The sequence below is a fragment of the Grampus griseus genome (assembly GCF_964374135.1).
Source record: "Grampus griseus genome assembly, chromosome: 3".
In the NCBI taxonomy this organism is placed as follows: Eukaryota; Metazoa; Chordata; class Mammalia; order Artiodactyla; family Delphinidae; genus Grampus; species Grampus griseus.
In genome coordinates, this window is record NC_139019.1 from 17,372,531 (window position 1) to 17,393,618 (window position 21,088).

Below are 21,088 nucleotides of genomic sequence, written 5' to 3' on the forward strand. Positions count from 1 at the left end.
TACAGTTGCCAAATTAATATTTGAGTATATCTTGATGTTACAGAATGAAAACTGAACACACTGTGAAGTTTAGTCGTAGTTAAGGTGAAAAGAGAGTCTTGTAGTCTTTTGATTATATCTCAGTTATAAAATAATGACATTGATGCTTTTAACGTGCAATGCACTTTTTTTTTTTTAATTCACTGCTCTTTTTAAATCTGAGACAGCTAACATTTTAAAAAATCACTGCTGTTTGGGAAAGTAATGGATATGCCTTTAAATGAATCATAATGCAAACATATTTGCTTATTTATATGATGTTAAAATTCTTAATTATATAGCTACTAAAATGTACCTTATGTTGATTAAATGATATTTGAAAATGTGGAAAAATGCATTGAATTTCAGGAACATAGCTCCAGTCATAGTTAACTTTGCTAACTTGTACTTATTTTTAGAACTCTCATCAGAGGACAGTAAAATACGACCTGGATCAAAGGTCCAGTGAATATGACTTTTCCTTAATGCATTTTGGTCTGCATGTTTACTTACAATCATTATTCCTCTCCAAATTTCCCACTTAGTCCATTAAAAATTAATGCTATGAAAGTTCTCTAAAATGTTCAGCTCTTTTTTGGAGTCTCTCAATGATTGCAACATTGTACAAATCTGCTTCTTCCAGTGTGACTGTTTCATCTAGCAATTTGAGAAAGGGAAGTGGCACTGCCAGGGAAAGGGAGGACTTCTTTGAGACCCTTGGTATTTTCCAATGAAGTCTTTGATGTGGCTTACCCAAAACCTGTGACATGCAGCTCAAGCAGTGTTTAGAGGGAAATGAATAGCTATTAATGCCTACAGGAAATATAAAATTTCTGGAAGATCTTTTTCCATTTGGCTAACCAGATCTGTATTTTAGTGAAATGTTCCAGATTATTAGACAACAGGCAGAGTGTCTTTATTCTCATCCTCAATACTCTTTGCTTTAGAAAAAAATTTTGGTGTAGCACTTCCCAGTCTGTGATCCTGCCCTGAGAAGGGCTGGAATACAGTCTTCATTGACATACATAGTTCATTTTTCTTTTTTTTAATCTTTAACTAACATCCAGCATTTCTTTGTCAAAAATCTTTTGTAATTCTGAAGGTAATTCACCTTTTTGGTGGTGTTCAGAACCTACTTACTGACTTGCACCATCAGAATAACTTCTGAAATCATTAGCGACTTAGAATCCATTTTACCATAGTTTTTTTTTTTTTTTTTTTCGGTACACGGGCCTCTCACTGCTGTGGCCTCTCCCTTTGCGGAGCACAGGCTCTGGATGCTCAGGCTCAGCGGCCATGGCTCATGGGCCCAGCCGCTCCACGGCACGTGGGATCTTCCCAGACCAGGGCACGAACTCGTGTCCCCTGCATCGGCAGGCGGACTCTCAACCACTGCACCACCAGGGAAGCCTGTTTTCAGTAGTTTTAGTATGAGGTACTTGGCTGTGTTTTTATTTGCATTTATCACACTTCAGGTTTCTTTGAACTTCTTTGATCTGTGGGAGGTTTTGTTTGTTTGTTTTTAAACATTTAAAAAATTCTCAACCTTAATCTCTTAAAATATTTCTTGTGACCATTTCTCTCTTTCCTTCTTCTCCTCCTGGGTTTCCAGTACTTGTATATTTGAATGTTTTCATATTGTCCCATGGTTTTCAATTATTTATTCCATTTTTTCTCTGTCTTATTTTTGTGCTCGAGGTAAGAGAATTTCTATTGTCACATCTTCAAGTTCAAAATTATTTCCTTTGTTTTGTCTGTTCTGAATATACCATGTCAATCTAGCTTGTAGTTGAGTGGGGTTAGGGACTCTTGCTTATTTATTTATATTCAGTACCCCATGAATGTGAAAATCCTCTAGTGATAGACAGCTGCTGCTTTTTGCTTAGCGTGAGGCCTGGAATGATTGAGGCTATCTCTGTGGGTGTTATGGTTCTACCTTCTGCTTTCAGCAGGCCCAGGAAGACTTTACTAAAGATGGGTTTCTCCCTGTGCTTTGCTCCTCTCTCAGCAGTAGGGCATTGCTTGCTACCCAATGTAAGACTTATCCAGTGGGGAAAATATTTTTCAGTTTCCCTGCTACCAGTGCAACCTGAAACAGGCCCTGTTTCCTTGAGCCTTATGTCTTAGGCTTTCTCAGCATTCCTACTCTTCCACAGCAAACAACCACTTCCTCCTATTCAGTACAAAGTCCTGAACCCAAAGAGATTTCCTGGTACTCTCTCAACTGTAGCAAGTGTTTGCCTCATACTGATGCACTGTCAGAGATGGGTGTTTGTCCTGCTCAGCCTTTAGGGGCTGATGGCTTAATGCCATGAATTTAAAGAGGCTATGGTAGGTAAGTGTTCTGTACCTCCCATAGCATCAGAGAGCTTTGGCTTTTAGGTCAAAGTCTTTTAGGGCAGAGTCTTTCTGGCCCCCTCCCAGTGGTAGTCAGTCTTGGCCTTGTATTGATGTATGGGGTTGGGGAATATTGGTCATATTCTGTCTTTCCCCCAGTGACAGTTATTTTCTGCTTCAGGCAGTGAAAGATCTGGGGCAGATGGTGTTCAATTTCTTTCCTTTCCCCAGTAGCAGAGAGCTGCATCTTTCATCACATCAAGATCCAGGTTGAGTGTGGATGGTTTTCCTGCACACTGCTCAGGGTGGCCAATCCTTACCTTGCAGTCATGCAGGTTTGGTGAACAGGCAGGTTGCTTTAGGCTCTCCTTCTTCAGCCCCAAACATCAGCAAGCCATGCATCCTGTGAAGTTGGTATGTCTACCTTCCCTGTTCTCAGTCCCTCTCATGAGCAATTGACCTATGAAAAGGGTTGACGAGGGAAGGCAGTCTCTTATGTCTGGGGCTTTCAGGGATTCCAAGTTAGCATGCTAGCCCTTACTTGGCATTTAATAAGTCATCAAATTTAAGCTGTTTTGATCCAACTTAATTTTATAGTAGCTAAGTCTATTTCCCATTGTTATGTCTTAGATGAAACACTTTATGTGTCTTATCCTTTCTCAGAAATGCATGTCACCCATTGGAATTTTTTTTTAATTAGATAGCCTTTTGATCTTACCATTTTATTGAAGAGCAGGCCTGTTCTCATTTTTAAGGTGATAATAAAGTTGTTTTTTTGTTTGTTTGTTGCTGCTTTCCATGTTTTATGCAAAAAATAAAAGATAAATCTCACTCTTCAATTTTAAAACATAATTTTGGAAAGAAATGAAGTATTAGCATATAACATTTGCCTGGTTTGCACTTTTACTAATGGGCATGTTAGCCACATTTTTTTTCTCATTCTAACTCTCATAGTCCTTTAAAAATATAGATGTTTGACTCAGTTTCATGGTAAAAAATAATGATTTGATAAATTAGAAGCCCATTTTATTTAGTATGTGACTATTATTGATTAAGTCCATCAGGTTATATATTTCTAAAGAGCTACACTATAAAGAGAAAGAAGAACAAATTTTGAACTTTTTATTGTCTGCTGAAGCATTTCTTATAGGCATGTACAAACAGGCACACTGATGTACAAACAGATCCATCTAGAGTCTTCATTTCTACATCTTTACTGTCATCACCTATTTACAGAGAGACTCTTTTGGGACTTCACATATTTTTCTCCTAGAATTTTCTAGTTAACCTCAGATATTGCATCGACTCGAGGACAGTCTGTTGGTACAATGATATTTGTTCTGTGATAACATGGGGTTATTACAAGTCTTTATGAGAAGACTTTAGCCTAGTTTTTTTCAGATCCTACAGCATGTCTTTTTCATTATTTTTAAACTGGATGGTTAGAGTGTGTGGATCATTAAACTTTGCATTCACCCTAAAGAACAGAAATAGTGTAGGTTTTAAATAAGAGAGAGTACTAGGGCACTAAGGAAGAGAGTGTCCTTTCTGACTTTGCAGAGGCAAAATCCTTGACTAAATGGCTGATAAACAGATCACTTTGAATATTTATAATAGTTTTGCAAAAAACTCCAAAGCAGTCATGCTACCTGTAATAATGAAAGTGAAAATCTTTTCAGCTACAGACTTATTTCAAATAATAGTAATTTGTAAATGTTCTTCCAAGGAGAACTAATAATTATATTTTCATTTTTTTAGATATGCAGGGGTAGTAGCAACTTTTTCATGGATTTTAATGAATCATGCATATTTTCAATCTATGCTTAGCAATTCTAGACTTACCACTGTATCCTATTTAGCTTCTTAGGGCTTCTCAGCATATTTACCAAGTTATTTTTGAATACAAAAAATTTTATTAAATTTATAACCTAAGTCCAGAATGGTACACAATCATATTTGTATTAGTGATGCATTTACAGAAAGTAAACACACACTTTTTTTCTTCTTATAGGAAGAAACAGAGTGTTATCAGATCCTTCAAATCCTCCTTCACAACCTCTTTTCTTTGGTGACTACAACTGCCCCTCCCCCCAAAGTGAATAACAACAATGCTGACATCTAAAATAATATATTGGTTTTGCACTTAATAGAAAAGGGATCATCTATTATGTACTATGTCTGTCTAGCTTATTTTCATCAATATTTTGCATATGACATTCACCCATATTGCTACATTTGGTTGTAGTTTATTCATCTCATTAATGAGTAGTCCATTTTATGAATGTATCACAATTCATTAATTGCTGTAAATAGACAGTTGATTCCTTTCCAAATGTTAGCTAGTACAAATGTTGCTGCTATGAATGGTCTTTTTCATATATTTGGCTGAACATATGTGGTGGGGAGATACAAACAAATGAAGTTACTTGCTCAAAGTATAAGTAGGTTAGCTATAGTAAATACTACCAACCACCTTTGTAAAGTGATTGCATTAATTTAAATTCTTAACAACAGTATGTGAAAGCTCCAATTGCTCCATGTTCTCCCAAAACATGAAATTGTCTATTATTTTTATTTACCCTGCTGGTGAGATTATATTTCTGTTTTAATTTGCATTTACACTTTATGATGAATGAAATAGAGGACTTTTTCATGTGATTTATTCCCAGTTGAACATTATCTTTTGTGAATATCTTGTTTGAATCTTTTGCCAATTGTTCCATTAGGGCATCTTTCTTTTTATTGATTTATGAATGCTCTTTATATATTCCAGGCACATCCATTATTATATACATACGTATATTAATTTACATATATTTTATATCTACTTTGTAGATATACAAAGCCCAGAACATATTTCTCTATATTTATGCATTTATGTTAATCCTAGAGAAATACTAAGAGTTAAAGAGGATGAAAGACACAGACTATTAAAAATTGACAGGTCACCTTGAGGCCATGTCCTTGAAATCTCTCGTATGACATGAAGATATAACATTAATTGAAGATCTTGGGGGCAAAATGCCATGTTAACAAACATTTTTCCACAAAAATCCACTCTTATTTTGACCATGAACTCTTACCTCATGTTTTGAATTTGATCTTCAAGGGCCACTAAACTCAATCTCTCATATTGTTCTTGTCATCAAAGTTTATAAGTCTTTTTCTTGAAGTGTTCTAGAATTCATTATTTTCATGGTTGTCTTACCTGTTTTATCTCCCAGGCCTCTGGGATCTGCCTTACAAATATCTTAATAGAAATCATGTGTATTATTGTTTTTTCCTTTGACTAGTGTAACATCAAACAATAGCATTAAATTCTATCTCTGATAGAGCTGTATGAGTTATTCATTTCTCCTTTTACCCATTTCTACCTAATTTATCACCTCATACCTGCATGATTTCATTTTCTTGCTGACTGATCCTCATGGCTTTTGTCTACCTCCCTTCCAAGTCATTCTATACAAGGCTTAACAGATATATATATTTAAAAGTTAAAACTCTTTATGAGAATAACCCACTTAAAATCATTTAATTGTAAAGTCTTAGCATGTAGACAGAGTCTTCCAATATTTGATTGGGCCTTACCTTATTAACTTATGCTCTAATAGATTTGTGTAATTGGGACATGACATTGAATTACTTAATATTCTTATGGCAGTAAGGAAGAATTCTGCTTAAATCATTGTCCCATACCTACATTCTATTAAATAAGCAAGCATCTTCATTTTAATAACCATATAAATTATTTTTCTGTAGAATTCAACTTGTAACTTTTCATTTTTTCTTTCATTTTATTGCAAGTCTTTTGAAAACTTGTACAGGACATGATTAAGTTATGATAATAACTAAACTTAAAATAGTGCATTCTTCAGTCGTTGTCAGTGTTCTAATATATGTCTTGTTCTTTCAGAAATAATTTAAAAATTCACATTTTTCAAAAAATCATTTGAGATTAATTTAGGGTAGACTTAGATAGGCAACAGCGATTTTATTTCAGTATTGATTTTCCACAGAAATTTGCTCAGATTCCCATATGATCATACCATATTGCTTACAGCACAGCCCAGAAGGTTAGTATTAAATATCAGTCTTGATAAGACCCCAGGCGATTTAAGTACATCTTGGAGTCATTTCTCTCTGATTTCTCTTGAGTTATCTACTGTAGAACATGAAACAATTTTATTTTACTTAAAAAGCTCAGGTCTAAAGAAAAGATGGTTGTTTCTTCCAAAGGAAAATATTTTTATACGAAGTTTCAGTTAAAAATATTTCAGGATATTCCTGTCTTTGTAATGAACTCTTTCATGTGAATCAGTTTATTTTGAGTCATTCTTTTAAACTGTAGAGAACATTATACATACCATATTTATTTTATATCTAATTTTTGTTCTTATTATTCACTGTTTTATTCCTCAAAAGATTACCTGGCATAGAGTAGGTACTGAACAAATATTGTTTTAATGAAATTAGCAGGTCCACTGTGTACTATTATTTACCTTTGAGCACACTAATCTAATCTCCCATTTTCTTGGCCTTTTTCTGTAAAATGTCAGTAATAAAGTATGTATTTCACAAGGTTGTTATTAAGATTAAGTGAGATATTGAACATAAAGCAAAGTATAGTGCTCAGCACATTGTAAGCTCTCAATAAGTATCAGCTTTTCTTATTAAAATATTTTCAGGACTTTCTTAAGGAAAAATCTTAAGTAGTATAAGTTACTATATTCAGTTTTAACTATTTAATAGATCAAATCCACCATGAAAACACAAAGACATTCCTAGTGTAGAGAATGTTACTGAGAACATAATGCTGCCTGAGGCAGTTTCTCAGGGAAGTCTCAAAATTGTTTGAGTAATGACAATGGTGTGATAATAAGTGTATGTAATAGTTTCCTAGAGTTTCCATAACAAATTACCACAAACCTGATGTCTTAAAATAACAAAAATGTTGTTCTGTCCCCGTTCAGGAGACTAGAGTCTGAAATCAAGATTCAGCAGGGTTGTTCCCTTCCAGAGGCTTGAGAGAGAATCTGTTCTATGTGTCTCTCCTAGCTTCTCATGGTTGCAGATGATTATTGGCATTCTATGGCTTGTAACTGTATCAGTCTAAACTCAGTTTCCATCATCATATTTCTCCGTGTGTCTCTGTGTCCTCTGTCAAAGACACCAGCCTTTGGATAGGACCACACTAATCCAGGATGACCTCATCTTAATTTGTTTACATCTTCAAGAATCCTATTTCCAAAAATAAGGTCACATTTACAGGTTCCAGAGGATAGGGTTTGAATTTATCTTTTTGGGGAGAACACAGTTCAAGTCACAACAGTGTATATAATATGTTTTTTTATATACAGAACTCAGTTAACATTTCAAAGATAAACATATCTTGGGGGAAGATATGTCCTAAAATAATGTTACATCATTTTAACTAATTAATTTTACAGCCTGAATATTAATAATCTGCATAATCAGTTAGATGGGAAGTTTTAGTGAGTGCACACACATGTACCATTATTAACTGGCCCCCAAATAATACAGAACATTTCAGCCAAACTTCAAAGTCACAAAGGCCAATTTGCAGTCAGTTTTCTCCCCAACGTCCAGCCTCTGGTAAGTACTAATCTGATTTCTGTCTCCACAATTTTTCTTTTTCTTGACTTTCAAATAAGTAATATCTTAAAGTATATAGTCTTTTGTGCCTGCCTTCTTCACCTTGTCATCGTGATTTGAGGTACAAGGCTTGTCACATGAATCAGTAGCCCATTAATTTTTATTGCAAAGTAATATGCTATTTTATGGATACAACACAATGGCTTTATGCATTCTTGTATTGATGAATATATTGGTTGTTTCATGTTTGAAAACAGGAATTATTATGAATAAATCTATATACAAGCTTTTGTGTAGACCCATATTTCTGTTTGTCTTGGGTAATAGCTAGGAATGGAAATGGTGATTAACATAGTAAGTGAATCTTTAACTATATAAAACAACTGTCAAATTTTTCCAGAGTGGCTATACCATTTTATATTCCCACCAGCAATAAGTTCTAGTTGTTTTACATACTCTAAAATTCTTGGTACTGTCAGTCTTTTTAATGTTAGTAATTTTGTTGAATTTTAGTAAATTCTTATTATGATTTTAATTTCTATTTCCTTGATGAAAATTATGTTGAACAACTTTTCATATGCTTCTTTGCAATGTGCATATCTTATTTGGTGAAGTGTTTGCTTATGTGTTGTCCATTAATTTTATCAGGTTGTTTGTGTGCTTATTTTTGATCTGTAAGAATTCTTTATATAGTCTACAATAAAGTCGTTGTCAGAAATATATTTTGCATATATTCTCCATCTGAGTCTTGCTTTTTAAATTTTTTGAAATGTCTTATGGTGATCAGAAGTTTTATTTTTAATTTAAAATTAATTTTTCAATTTTTCTCCTTATGATTGTTGCTGTTATGTCATATCTAAGAAATCTTTGCCTAACCGATGATCACAAATATTTTCCATTAACATTTATTTCTACAAGTTTACTTTATCTTTAATTTTAGGTCTCCACATTTAGGGCTATAATCCACCTGGAATTAATTTTTATATATGGTGGGATTTTTTTTTAATATATATTCTTTTTTATTTTTAATAAACTTTATTTTTTAGAGCAGTTTTAGGTTCATAACAAAATTGAATGAGAGATATAGATTTTTCCATTGTAATGAATTTCCAATTGTACTAGAGGAATTTGCTGCAAAGATTCTCTTTTACACATTTAAATAGCCTTGTACTTTTTCATAACTCAATTGATTTTGTGTGTATGCATCTATTTCTCTTCTCTCTTCTTGACTCAATTGATATATATGTGTGTATACACACATACACGCACACACACACACACACACACACACAGATTTTTTTACTTCTCATACTAGCCTGTGTTGTTTATTGTGACTATATCTCTTGAAGGCAGGCCATTTAAGCCCTCAAACTATATTCATCTTTTACAAACTTATGTTGTCTCTTTTAATCCTTTCGTCATTTGTTTTGCTATTATTTTGTAAAATTCCATATTTAGATTCTTTGTGGCTGATGTATAAAAATATTATACATATAAATATGTTTCCCATTTAACCTACAGCCATGCTAAAAATACATATAAATCTATTATATTTTGTTTATTTCTTCAGGATTTATCTATACACAATAGTTCCTTTTGCAAATAAAGATGGACTTTCTACTTCCCTTAGAGTATGTCTATTTTTATTTCCTTGTCTATCTTTCTTATACTGCCTAGGACCTTCAGTAAAATGTTTTCTTTTTTCTTTTTTCTTTTTTTTTTTTTTTTTTTTTTGCTGTATGCGGGCCTCTCACTGTTGTGGCCTCTCCCGTTGCGGAGCACAGGCTCCGGACGCTCAGGCTCAGCGGCCATGGCTCACGGACCCAGCCGCTTCGCGGCATGTGGGATCTTCCCGGACTGGGACACAAACCCGCGTCCCCTGCATTGGCAGGCGGACTCTCAACCACTGCGCCACCAGGGAAGCCCTTCTTTTTTTTTTTTTAATGTTCTTTAGTTTTTAACTTATTGTGTCTTGTTATTTAATGTGGGATATCTGTAGGGTGAATATTTTGATCTTGCTCTATCATCTAGCTTTATACTCTATGAGCTTGCCTTAACTCATAGTGATTAGATCATTCTTATTTCTTGTAATTTTTGTTATGGTTTAAGTCTGACATCTTGCTGTTTGTTTTCTCTTTTCCCATCTGTTCTCTGTTCTGTTGGGGTTTTTTTTTTAATGTTTCATGCCTTACCTCGATTTTTTAAATGTCATTACATCCTAGCTATATATTTTTGTTCTATTATTCTTTTTCAATGATCACTCTATGGTATGAAATATATACTTTTTTTGTTTTGTTTTGTTTTGTTTTTGGTTTTTTTTTTGCGGTACACGGGCCTCTAACTGTTGTGGCCTCTCCCGTGGTGGAGCACAGGCTCCGGACATGCAGGCTCAGCAGCCATGGTTCACGGGCCTAGCCACTCCGCGGCATGTGGGATCTTCCCAGACCGGGGCACGAACCCGCGTCCCCTACATCGGCAGGCGGACTCTCAACCACTGCGCCACCAGGGAAGCCCCCCTGAAATATATACTTTTTAACATCACATTCTACCTTCAGATGACATGTACTATTAACTTATAATGTAAGAATAGTACAAAAGTACACTTTTTAAAAAAATTTTATTACTATTTCCATTTCTGTTATTGTATTAGTAAACATTTAACTTGCACACAAATCTCACAGAGCATTGTTATTGTTTTCTTTAGAGAGTAAATTATCTTTTAAAGATAATTAAAACAAGATAAAAAGCATTATCTTCTATACCTACACATGCATTTACTTTTGCTGACACTTTTCATTCATTTTTATCTGGTGTAATTTTATTCTACCTGTAGGACTTACTTTTACATATCTTTGGGGCAGGTTCATGGACAATGGATTCTGAACTTTTCTGCCTGAAAAACTATTTCCCCTCTATTATTACAATACATTTTCTCTGTGTTTAGAATCCTTGGCTGACATGTTTTTCTTACATTTGTCGTCTGATATGAATGAGTTGTGATATGAAGTTTATTGTTTTGCTTATTTTCTTTCCTCTGTACACATTGTGTCTTTTTCTCTAGTTTCTTTTAAGAGTTTATCTTTACCACTAGATAAGCCTTATGATGAGTTTCTTTATGTCTATTGTGATTGCGATTCATTTAATTTCTTGGACTTACGGGTGTATGAGTTTAACCAAATTTTGTATTGATTCCTGTAATCGTCACGGGTCCAATAAAGTTGTGTCCCATTATCCTATTGTCAACCATGTTAAACTGGAAACTAAATTTTCCAAAATCCAATTTACTGTCAAGTCTTAGGTTAGAGTTGGCCAGGAACTTTCACAAGGTATGGAATGAAGAAGTGTGGCATTGGCCATCACTCAGTGAATGTTGCTGTGGTTAGATGCTGAAGTACCCAGAAGTTTCCAGCTTGTCCTACTGCCCTCTCAATTCATTGTCCAGATCTTCTGCCAATGGGTTTTTTGTGTAGATTCACAGAGGCAATAGGCTGACACTCCTATTCTAGTAGCTCCCTCCTTGCACTTGCCCTTCTGTAGCTGAATATGTGCTTGGCTTCTCAGATTGACACGGTGGTGATGCAGCTGAATCTCTCTTACCTGTGTTTGGACATTCATTTTTCTGTCTCTTTTCGTAATTGTGCAAGCTTTAATTCCTATAGTAAATCACATTCCCACTATTACTGCGTTTCCATTTTCATCAATCAGCCTTTGCTGATACAGTAGGTATTATGATGATCTCTATTTTTTAAATAAGTAAAATAAGAAATGGAAATAATTAGTAATTTCTTTAATATTAAAAAGCAAATGAGCAGTTGAGCTAGGATTTAAATATGTGAAGCCTGTTTAACCACCCTGCCATATTGTGGTAATACAATATATTTTATTTTAAAATGCGATATTTTTATGACTATATGTGTTGAAACATTTGGAGATGTTTATTTATTTGCTAGAACTCCTTGCCAGCTCTCACATTCATGTAATGACTACAGAGTATTAAAATTAAGTTCAAGAATAGATTTTGTTTTTGTGTTTTATGTCAGGGGTGATACGTACAAGAAGAAACGTTCTGTGAATAAAAGTATCAAGAAACAATATCAAAAATATATTTGAATAAGAAATAATAAGTACTGATATAAATACAAATTAAAAAAATTCAAACGTAAATTTACATTACCTAGATTTTCTTATATTTTTTCTGCCATAATTATGGCATGAATTCTTTTTTTCACTGGCATTTATTTTTAAATAGCCACACTCATTATGCATTGCCTATGGACGAGTAAAGACTCTAATTAATAAATATTGATTTCAAATGCCTGGAAACATATAATATTTCAAATAAACACAGTCATAATGAAACAAATTAAAATGAATAATGTATGCTTACATTTGTGTATTTACTAAAATGTGAATAAAATATCTTTTATTAACACATAATTCTGGTTCCTGAGCACGAAATAATTTTTTAAAAGGAGAAAATATTTTATTTATTAATTTATTTACTTATTCAAGATATACGTAATCACTTCTATGTTCCAGGCACCTAAATTTTATAAGCAACTCTTTTCATTAGTGTTGATTGTGCTATTAAATGCCAGATTATGTATTATATACAATTCAAATCAGTAGGTAGGTAGTTGTGTGGATAATGTTTACATAGCTTCAACTGAATTTGCAAGTATTATCATGATATTAGATTAAAATATGTTGTCACTTGTCAGTTAGATAATCAGCAAAATGCCTAGTTCAAACAACAGAATACCAAAAAAAATAGAGTAGTACTTTTGTTTATTTGTAAAATAGTCTACATTTTTATGTTCAAATGAATAAACTTAGCTTTTGTTTGCATTTACAAAAGACTATATAGTTGTTTCATATACACTTTTAAGTTAGCAATGATTTAGAAATTTTTAAAGTGCATAAAATAATACATAACAAATACTACAAAGACACAGTGTAGTGTAAGAATACCAGGTTACCTCTCCTGGATCTATAAATCAATTTATAAATGATTTTGAACCACTGGTTCCTCGTCTGTATAACATAAAGGAAGAGAATGGCATAATCTTTTCCAGCTATATGAGGTGATCTAAGTAGTTAACATATTGAAATTTTCGCAATGTATTTTTACTGCCTAGTTGGTCATATTTGCTCTGAAAATTCCTACCAATGGAGTAAGAAATGAGGATAAATCTCATTGCTTCAAAGAAATATAAATGTTGCTGTAAGTAAAATGCATCACATAAATTTAACTTTTGGGATACAACCTTGAAGAGACTCACAACCAAAATATTAGCCTGAGTGCAAAGGATGTTCAGTTACTAAGCCTAAATAAGTTGGTTTAGTTTTGAATTTAAAAGCCTTTTCTTGGAAGATCATGGTTATATTATTTAAATTATTTCTCTGTGGGTAGGCAACCTATAATGACAAATTCCAGCAGTATCCAGGTTCTAAACCTACTTTGGTGGTGTAGAATTAATGTTTGAGTTTTGTGTGTAATTCTTGATAGTTATGTTAGTTATTTTGGGCTGTCATAATAAAATAGCATAAACTAGGTGGCTTAAACAACAAACATTTATTTCCTCACGGTTCTAATGCCAAGATCAAGTTTCCAGCATGGTCAGTTTCTGGTGAGATTTCTCTTCCTGGCTTTCAGATGATGCCTTCTTGGTGTGTCTTCCCATGGCGAGGAGTGAGTAGGAAGCAAGTTCTCTGGCATCTCTTCTTCTAAGGGCACCGATTTCATCATGAAAGCCCCACCTTCATGACCTTATCTAAGCCTAGTTATCTCCCAAAGGTCTCACCTTTAATTATCATCACATTTGCTTAAACATATGAGTTTTAGGGGACACACAATTCAGTCCATAATAGTGCTCCTGTATTTTCATGTTCACACTTCATACACTTTCAGTTTTATTTTTGTCTCAGAGAATTTGCCTTCACTCCCTGGGAAATACATCTTTATTTCTCAATGGAGTGTCTGTCTCACTACCTACTGGGAAGTTGGGTGTTACATGAACAAATTTTCCATGTATTATTATATGTTTCACCTTGCTGCCTTTTCCCAACCTTTCAGTCTGCTAATATTTTGCCTTATGTGTATGAGCTGCTATATATTTCATTTTTGTTATTCTATTTGAATCAATTCTGCCAATTCCTAGACGTTTCCCCAATAATAAAATTTTAATGATTCAAAAGAGTATTAGAGGGCTTTCCTGGTGGCGCAGTGGTTGAGAGTCTACCTGCCGATGTGGGGGACACAGGTGCCCCGGTCCGGGAGGATTCCACATGCCGTGGAGCGACTGGGCCCATGAACCATGGCCGCTGAGCCTGTGCGTCCGGAACCTCTGCTCCGCAGCGGGAGAGGCCACAATGGTGAGAGGCCACAACGGTGAGAGGCCTGCGTACCGCAAAAAAAAAAAAAAAAAAAGTATTAGAGTTAAAGTGAAAAATATAAATAAAAGCAATGTATATTCATTTCAGAAAATTAGTTATATTTTCCAAAATATCTTTTCAAAGAAGAGGATTCTTAAGTGTGTGTTCAGTTGAAAGAAGGAATTACTTTTTCAGTTATAAATATCATGAAAATTACATAATTTATAAGTTGATATTGACTTTCTAAAATAAACATCAATATTTATTGAACACCATGTGTATCTTTATCCAGGCAACTTCAGAAATAATTAATCTTGATATTCATAGAAAATGGAAATCAATAACTAAAATGTGAGAAGCATTAACTATCATGTTGTAAATTCTGTAAATTCCATTGATGTTTTAAGGGTTTAATCTAAGTCTTTGATTCTAAGGAGTAGCATCACTTAAAGTAATTTAGCCTAACTAAAGAATGACTTATGTAATATTCTAAGCTTACAACCATGTAGAGAAGTGTTAGGCAACTGGCCAAATCAAAGCCTAATAGATGACAACATATTTAGAATTTTTTCATTTAATCGAAAAATAAATTTTAATAACTAACAAATTATGATTGCAGTCTACTCCTAATTTTCACATCTGCTTAAATTTGCATTTTAAATAATAGAGTCTGTTCATTATATTGCCAACAAATTTTCATGCAAGGTTGAACTATGTCATGTAATGGGATGAGGTGACATGGATTTTGATACTTGCCTTTCCTCTGTGACCTTGGGCATTCCAACTTAATAAAAACATAATAATAATTGACTTCAACCATCAAAGCACTAAGTCAGATGTCACAGGGATAGAAACCAAAAGGAAACACTGTCCTCACACTGGAGGAGTACACAATTCCCTTGGGGACAAAAGTATGAAAAATATACAAGTTTCTATAATTCAATGTAGACTTTAAGTGCCTTTAAAGAGGGACTCTGGGAGGGATCATGCCAAGAAGTACTTCCCAGAACTTCTGCTGCCAGTGTCCTTGTCCTCACAGTGAGCCACAGCCACCCCTGCCTCTGCAGGAGACCCTCCAACACTAGCAGCTGTGCCGGGTCTCAGTTGCAGCACCTGGGATCTTTGTTGTCATATGCTGGATCTTTGTTGCAGCATGCAGGATCTTTGGTTGCAGCATGTGAACACTTGGCTGTGGCATGTGGGATCTAGTTCCCTGACCAGGGATTGAACCCAGGCCTCCTGCATTGGGAGAGCAGAGTCTTAGCCACTGGACCACCAGGGAAGTCCCTAGTGCTACTCCACTGGTGGATGTGCTCCAGTTTCTTTCCCATTTACTTGATGGGCTTTGCAGTTATTTCCAGTCTTGGGCTACTTTGACTGTTTTGGTGATCAACAAAGGGACCCAAAGCAGACTTCTGTCCTTCGCCTCAACACTACAGGGAACCAGAGCCTTGGTACCAGCAGAGGCCTCTGGTGCCCATCCACCTCCTTGGAACACTACAGAGAACCAGAGCCTTGGTACCAGCAGAGACCTCTGGTGCCCATCCAGCTCCTTGGACAATCCAGACAAATTTGGATGAATCTCTTCTGGTTCTCAGATTTCTCATATTGGTTGATGGTCCTGAGTTTTATTTGGCAGTATGTATCGGCCATGTGGCTGACAAGGTCTTGGTGCTCCGGCCGAGTGTCAGGCCTGTGCCTCTGAGGTGGCAGAGCCGAGTTCAGGACATCGCTCCACCAGAGACCTCCCAGCTCCATGTAATATCAAACAGTGAGAGCTCTCCCAGAGAGTTCCATCTCAATGCTAAGACCCAGCTCCACTCAATGACAGAAAGCTACAGTGCTGGACACCCCATGCCAAACAACTAGCAAGACAAGAACACAACCCCACCCATTAGCAGAGAGGCTGCCTAAAATCATAATAAGGTCACAGACACCCCAAAACACACCACCGGATGCAGTCCTGCCCACCAGAAAGACAAGATCCAGCCTCATCCACCAGAACACTGGCACCAGTCCTCTCCACCAGGAAGCCTACACAACCCACTGAACCAACCTTAGACACTGAGGGCAGACACCAAAAACAATGGGAACTATGAAGCAGCAGCCAGTGAAAAGGAGACCCCAAACACAGTAAGTGAAGCAAAATGAGAAGACAGAGAAATATGCAGGAGATGAAGGAGCAAGGGAAAAACCCACCAGACCAAACAAATGAAGAGGAAATAGGCAGTCTACCTGAAAAAGAATTCAGAGTAATGACAGTAAAGATGATCCAATATCTTGGAAAAAGAATGGAGAAAATAAAGAAACGTTTAACAAGGAACTAGAAGAACTAAAGAGCAAACAAACAATGATGAACAACACAATAAATGAAATTAAAAATTCTCTAGAAGGAATCAATAGCAGAATAACTGAGGCAGAAGAACGGATAAGTGACCTGGAAGATAAAATAGTGGAAAAAACTACTGCAGAGCAGAATAAGGAAAAAAGAATGAAAAGAATTGAGGACATTCTCAGAGACATCTGGGACAACCTTAAATGCACCAACATTCAAATTATAGGGGTCCCACAAGAAGAAGAGAAAAAGGAAGGGACTGAGAAAATATTTGAAGAGATTATAGTTCCCTCATATGGGAAAGGAAGTAGTCACTCAAGTCCAGGAAGCACAGAGAGTCCCATACAAGATAAATCCAAGGAGAAACATGCCAAGACACATATTAATTAAACTATCAAAAATTAAATACAAAGAAAAAATATTAAAAGCCTCAAGGGGAAAACAACAAATAACATACAAGGGAATCCCCATAAGGTTAACAGCTGATCTTTCAGCAGAAACTCTGCAAGCCAGAAGGGAGTGGGAGGACATATTTAAAGTGATGAAAGGGAAAAACCTACAACCAAGATTACTCAACTCAGCAATTTCTTGACAGAGAAATTAAAACCTTTACAGACAAGCAAAAGCTAAGAGAATTCAGCACCACCAAACTAGCTTTACAACAAATGCTAAAGGAACTTCTCTAGGCAGGAAACACAGGGGAAGGAAAACCTACAATAACAAACCCAAAACAATTAAGAAAATGGTAATAGAAACATACATATCGATAATTACCTTAAGTGTAAATGGATTAAATGCTCCAACCAAAAGACATAGACTGGCTGAATGGATACAAAAACAGGACCCGTATATATGCTGTCTACAAGAGACCCACTTCAGACAATAAAAATAAAGTTAAAAATGAGAAAAATAAAAAGTGACTTTGAAGAGATTTTTTTTAATCTGGAAACTAAAAGGAAGTAAATATTATAATGATCAGATAACTTTCAAGGTGGGCTTTCAAATTTGTGTACTGTTTCAAAAGAGAAATGGAGAATTGGATGAGAGAGCACTGCAGTCAAAGAAAACAGTATGAAATCTTGAGAAAAATGTGTAAAAGTAAGAAACATCTTCAGAAAGAGCAAGTCATAAAGTGTTATTTTAGAGTGAGCAAATGTAGAGAAATGGTAGTATATAAAGCCAGAAAAGTAGTTTAGAATCATTTTGTAGAGGAATTTAATTGACAGACTTTAACTGATTAACTCTACAAATAGTTTTTTGGGGGCTACAATTCCAGAGACCATATTACACACTAAAAATCCATACTTCACATTATAAGAAACACCAGGTCTTGAGACTATATAGAGTGAAGGAAAATAGGAACAAATGACATAATTACATAAAAATATCTGAAACTACAATTATATGATTCTGAAGGCTGTGATAGACAATTGCACAGTTCTAGAAAATACATGATAGGAAATATGACTGCATCAGATGGATTAATGAAGAATTCCCTGAAGAAAAAGAAAAATGAGTTCAGAGGGCAGAGGTGAAAGGAGGACAAAAGAGTATTACATGCATGTGAGAAAGTTTGTATGAAATGTAAGGCCAGTGTGGCTGCAGTACAGGGAGCCACATGTTCTCCAGTTGTAGGGGAAATAGGAAACACAAGACAGTCCCAGATGTTGCAGGGTTTGTAAAAGTCAGTTTGTTCATTATCCTAAAAGTAATGGGTAATTATTTAAGTGAATAATAAGAGAAAATGTTGTTTTATTATTATCAGAACTAAAACACTCACTGTTGAGTGAAGAAAAGTTGGAGGGACAAAAGGGTTGGAAGGAAGGAGATGAAAATGTTGCTACAGTGGACCAGTTGAGAGCTAATGATTGCTCCAAATAAGTGCTTTGGAGATAGATATCTTTGTACTAATTTAAGAAATATTTAAGATGTAAAATGGAAAGTACATTGTGGAGAATTAGAAATTAAATGGACAGAGTTATCCAAGGTTACTCTTTGTCGCTGGATTGTGATATTTAGTTGAATAATGGTTTTATTCACAGTGATGGAGAATTTAGGCAAGCCTGGGAAATAAAATTCTTTAAAGGGGGGAGACTGCAAACTCATTTTAAGTACCTATGGGGTTCCTTTGAAGTAGATGTCAAAGCAATGATGCAGATTTACAATTTCAAAGAGTGAGGCTAGACTGGATTATTGATGTTGGAGCAGTAATGGGGCTTTGCTAGGGAGCAATGAAAAAGTAATAATGCACCCCAAAATACTGACCAAGTAGCATGGGATAAGACTGAAAGGAGATTAAGAAAGAATAAATGAGTGCTAAGAGAAAGCCTAGAGTGTGACATCACGGAACTGTTTTAAGAAAGAGGGCAGCAAATGCTGAGACAGCAAGTAAAAGGATATTGACCATTAGCTTTCCAGGTGGAGAAATCAATGAAGATTTTAGAAGTGTTATTTCAGAGAGGTTATGGAAAGAAAACAGATTTTTCTGGGTTAAAGAGAGAAAGGTAGTGAGGAAATAGAGCCAGTGTTCAAAGGTAAATATTTTAAGAAGTGGTTTGTACAGGTAGGTGACAGGGCCACAGTTGAAGAAGCATATAATTAAATTGAGGGATTAAAAAAATGGAATACTGAATATATTCTATGGAAAAATGCAGTCGAAGAGAAATGGGATTATACTTCATTTGGTACCTGGCATAAATCATTGATTTTTTCCTAATAAAAATGACAAGATAGAAAACTTTATTTCTTGAAAATTAATACAACTAAGGTAAAATGATGACTTGAAGCTAAGTCCCTCTTGAAGGAGATAAGAAAAAAATGCAAAGGCTGATATAAACGTGTATAACTGAACTTTTGGACTTGATGTACATTAATGGCAGAGAGATTGGAATAGAAAAATAAGGAAACTGATGTGATAGTTCTGAAAAGGTAGAATCTATTGCAACTGGTAAATAGTTTTACCAAGAAATTAGAGCTACTTATGGTGAACCATAGGCAGATGTCTAGGATATAATTATTGGCTTTTGAAAGCATCTGAGGAAATGATTTACAGGAAGGATGAGGTATTTCCTCCACATTGCTAAGTCCAATGATCAGTTTCCTAACTTCATTTTGCTTGACCTGGTAACGACATTTAGTAAAGGTTATCAGTCCCTTAAAATTCTTTCTTCATTTGGCTTTAAGAAGACAAACACTCCTGATTTTGTCCAAAAGTATTGTAATTTTTTTTTTTTTTTTTTTTTTTTTTTTGCGGTACTCGGGCCTCTCACTGCCGTGGCCTCTCTTGCGGAGCACAGGCTCCGGACGCGCAGGCCCAGCGGCCATGGCTCACGGGCCCAGCCGCTCCGCGGCATGTGGAATTTCCCGGACCGGGGCATGAACCCGTGTCCCCAGCATCGGCAGGCAGACTCTCAACCACTGCGCCTCCAGGGAAGCCCTGGAATTCTTTTTTGATTTCTTGGAAAAAATCTGGAGAGATCCACGGATCAGTTCTTGGAATTCTTCATTTTACTGATTTTCTGCATGATATTTTCCATTAAATAGCTTGAGGTGCTTTTAATAGGCTAGCAAGTCCTACATTTTTATCTCAGTCCTGAACTCTAATAATATATCTTTAACACTATTTGACTTCTTTGCTTGGATCTCAAGTAGGTCTTTCAAAATTAACAGGACCCAAACCCATATCCTAATTGGAGCTCTTCCAGTAAGAGCCTGCTAATCTTGCAATCTCTCTCTCTTAAATTAATAAGTACCCTACCCTTCTTGTTCTTCAGGCCATGATCTGGAAGTTGTTAGCCACACCTCACATCCATTCTATCAACATACGTTGTTGGCTCATTGTTCAGAATATATTCTATATCTGAACACTTCTCACTGTTGCTACTGCCACAAAGCGTCTTCCTAACTTCTCCTATTATTACTGTTCTTCAGACACACAAGATTCCATGCTCTTTTTGGTATAAATTAAGCATGCTTATACTTTAGAACCTTTAAATTGGCTAATCTGTCTGCTTGCAATATCCTTTTTCATCATATCTGCATAGCTTGCTCTCTCATCTTTAAGTCTCTACACAAATATACTTTTAAACAAAATTCTCCCTGAATACCATTATAAAAGAGATTACACCTCACTCCCACACTTTCTATAACTTTCGCATGCTTTATTTTTCCACATGGTAGTATACCATGCAGTGTACAGTTTAATTTTCACTAGGTTATTTATTTACTGGTTACCTCTGGCTTGAGCAGTACTATCCAATGGAACTTTCTGCATTATGGAAATACTCTGTATCTGGCCTTTCCAAATTGGAAGCTGCTATCTACCACGTGTGAATTTTGATAACATGAAATATAGATAAAGTGACTAAGAAAATGAATCATGATTTTATTTAACTTACTTTAAGTTGTAAT

General features: G+C 35.3%; 1 pseudogene across 1 annotated transcript in view; it reads right to left on the reverse strand.

The window, feature by feature from the left end:
• Window positions 1–580: 580 nt before the first annotated feature.
• LOC309820961 (UBX domain-containing protein 2A-like) overlaps window positions 581–21,088 on the reverse strand; it is an 83,932-nt pseudogene continuing 63,424 nt past the window's right edge. Inside the window, exons 3-4 of the transcript in view lie at window positions 836–1,198; window positions 581–791 (exon numbers count right to left, since the gene is read on the reverse strand). The product of the transcript in view is annotated as a UBX domain-containing protein 2A-like (transcript). The remainder of the gene's footprint in view (window positions 792–835; window positions 1,199–21,088) is intronic.